Source organism: Ranitomeya variabilis, chromosome 2 (genome assembly GCF_051348905.1).
Source record: "Ranitomeya variabilis isolate aRanVar5 chromosome 2, aRanVar5.hap1, whole genome shotgun sequence".
NCBI classification, from domain to species: domain Eukaryota; kingdom Metazoa; phylum Chordata; class Amphibia; order Anura; family Dendrobatidae; genus Ranitomeya; species Ranitomeya variabilis.
This window is the reverse complement of record NC_135233.1, coordinates 84,558,818-84,561,895: the sequence shown is the minus strand read 5'-3', so window position 1 is coordinate 84,561,895 and position 3,078 is coordinate 84,558,818.

Below are 3,078 nucleotides of genomic sequence, written 5' to 3'. Positions count from 1 at the left end.
GTTGATAGAACTAGATTAGGGACAGTAAAAATATACTGTAGTAATCGTCATCTACTACAGTATTTTTTACTTAATTGAGTTAGGTTTAGTGCCAGCGCAGAAAAAAAGAATCATCTGAGCGTCCTATAGTAGTCAAGCAGTGATCAACCTCCGGTTGTTTCTTTTTTGGGGGGGGAAGAATAAAAAAATAATTTAGAATAGGGACAGCAAAAAATATACCATAGTAATTGTCATCTAATATAGTATTTTTTACTGAATTGAGTTAGTGTCAGTGCGAAAAAAAAATCATCCGTGCTTACATCATACAGTCATCGAGTGCTGATCACTGACGCATATCAGTGATCAACCTTCGGTTAGCTTGTATTTTTTCTTGAAAAAAGCATAAAAAAATAATTTAGATTAGGGACAGTAAAGATATACCATAGTATTTGTCATCTACTACAGTATTTTTTACTGAATTGAGTTAGGTTTAGTGTCAGCGGAAAAAAGAATCACATCTGTGCATCCATCCTGATCGTCCAACCTCCGGCTGTTTGTTTTGTTTTGTTTTTATGAGTGACAAGAGAGTAAAAAAAATATTTTTCATTAGTTGATTGGATTGGATTTTTTTTCTCTTTTAAATAAAAAAGTTTATACCAAGCACTAACAGACCCACACACACCTGAATAAAATTTGGCATCTGTACAAACACTACATACTTGAAAAAATATCATCCCACTTGTCCCAAACCCAGTATTCAGTGTATTCAGTACACTTTCCTTGCCTCCGACATTGGCAATGAGTCAGAAGATGCCACCTTCCTTTATATTTCGGACTCATCCTCTTCCTCAAGTGATACCGAACCGCCACGTAGATGCCCCATGACAGAAAATGAACCAACGGCCACCGTTCCTGACCTCATATGGACCTCACCCCCTAAAGACTATGAGCCACAAATTCCTGATCAGGAATCCAATTTGACACCACTGGCTTCATAGAAATTGACTTTTTTAAAGTCTTTCTCTCTGAGGATTTTGTAAAACTCATGGTGGCCGAGACAAATTTGTACGCCCAACAATTTTTATCTAACAACCACCCGTCATCATATTCTATCTGGACCACTGCAAATGCAGTAGAAATTATAACGTTTTGGGGCCTGGTTCTTCACATAGGGTTAGCGAAGAAGCCAGAACTTCGGGCAATATTGGAGTGTTGACGTTTTGTATAACACTCCACTGTTCCACATGGCCACGACCCGTAAATGTTTTGAGGCCATCCACAAATTTCTCCATTACAATGATAATGCATATCCTGTGTCCTCCCCAAGATGACCCCAACATTGACTTTTCAAAGTTCGGCCGGTCATTGATCACTTCAGTAACAAGATTGCTGAGGTATACGTGCCCCAAAGGGGCTCAAATCCTGACAACTGCCCAGTAAGAGGGCCAGGAATGGAATTAAACTCTACAAGCGGTGCAAGAGTACCTACCTCAGGGTACACCCACAGATTTAAAGTTTATGCAGGCAAGGACGCCCGGATTCAACCCCCTGAATGCCCCCCTGTCCTAAGAGTGGGTGGGAAATCTGAGTGGGATTTGGTGCATCCTCTGCTAGATCACCTCTATGTAGATAACTTTTATACCAGCGTCCCACTCTTCAAGTCTCTCTCTGCACGAGGTACTGCAGCCTGCAGTTCTGTCCACAAAAATCAGAAAGGCCTCCCTAAGAAGCTAATTGGGCAGCTGCTCAGGAAGGGCGAGAGCAGAGCCCAATGTAGCAAAAATATACTGGTGGTCAAGTACAAGAAAAATGTCCTGTTCTTCATCACCATACATGGTGATGGCAGCACCCCCACCACTGTACAAGATATCTCTACACAGGTCCACAAACTACACTGTGGGGGGGGGGGGGGTTGATCTCTCTGATCAAGTCCTCCAGCCATAGAGTGCCATGAGAAAAGCCACGGTGTGGTGCAAGAAGTCGGCCGTGCACATCGTACAGATGGCAATGTACAATGCTTTTGTGCTATCACTATGTGCAGGCCTGACTGGTACATCGTACCTTCAGTTCCAGGAGGTAGTGACTAAGGCACTGATATTTTGCAGTCAGGAAGGAGCGGACCCCAGTACTTCTGGAACTGAACATGCTCATATCATAGCATGACAATATTTCGTCAGTGAGGTCCCTCAAACCGCAAAGAAAGGAAGGTCGAAAAAAGGTGCATTTATCTGGCAAGGTAGGATCCTGCTGTAATTAAAAACGTCTGAGGCAGAGAGGTGGAGGGCTCAGTCAGAGAGCCTATGTATACAAATATCAAAAGACTGACCATCACTTCCAAACAGAAATTAACAGAAATCAGGTGTGAACAGGTGCTTACTAAGAGTAGCCATATCCATATACAAACATCAAATAAAGTAGAACTCCGTAGTGCTATAGCATGAAACATGAAATATATGAAATTTCAATTGCATTATTGGTGTAGCAATTAGAAAAATTGAGAATACTTAGCACATAAACTGGTAAATTCATGACATTTATGATATTTGTTTTTAGAATGGTGTCACTTTTGGGTGTTTTCTGTCATATAGACCCCTAAAAGTCTCTTCAAATGTGATGTGGTCCCTAAAAAAATGGTTTTGTAAATTTTGTTGGAAGAATTAGAAATCATTGGTCAACTTTTAACCCTTATAACTTCCTAACAAAAACAATGTGTTTAAAAAATTGTGCCGATGTAAAGTAGACATGTGGGAAATACTATTTATAAACTATTTTGTGCGACAAATCTCTTTGATTTAAGGGCATAAAAATTCAAAGTTTGGAAATTGCTACATTTTCACCAAATTTCATTTTTTTCACAAATAAGCGCAAGTGATATCAAAGAATTTTTTTCTATCGTGACATACAATATGTCACGAGAAAACAATCTCGGAATCAGTGGGATCCATTGTAGCGTTCCATAGTTATTACCGCATAAAGTGACAGTAGTCAGAATTGTAAAAATTAACCTGGTCATGAAGGTGCAAACAGCCTTGGAGGGTAAAGGGGTTAAAGGGAATTTGTCAGTAGGATCGTCCCTCCTAAGCCGTCTATATGGGCATG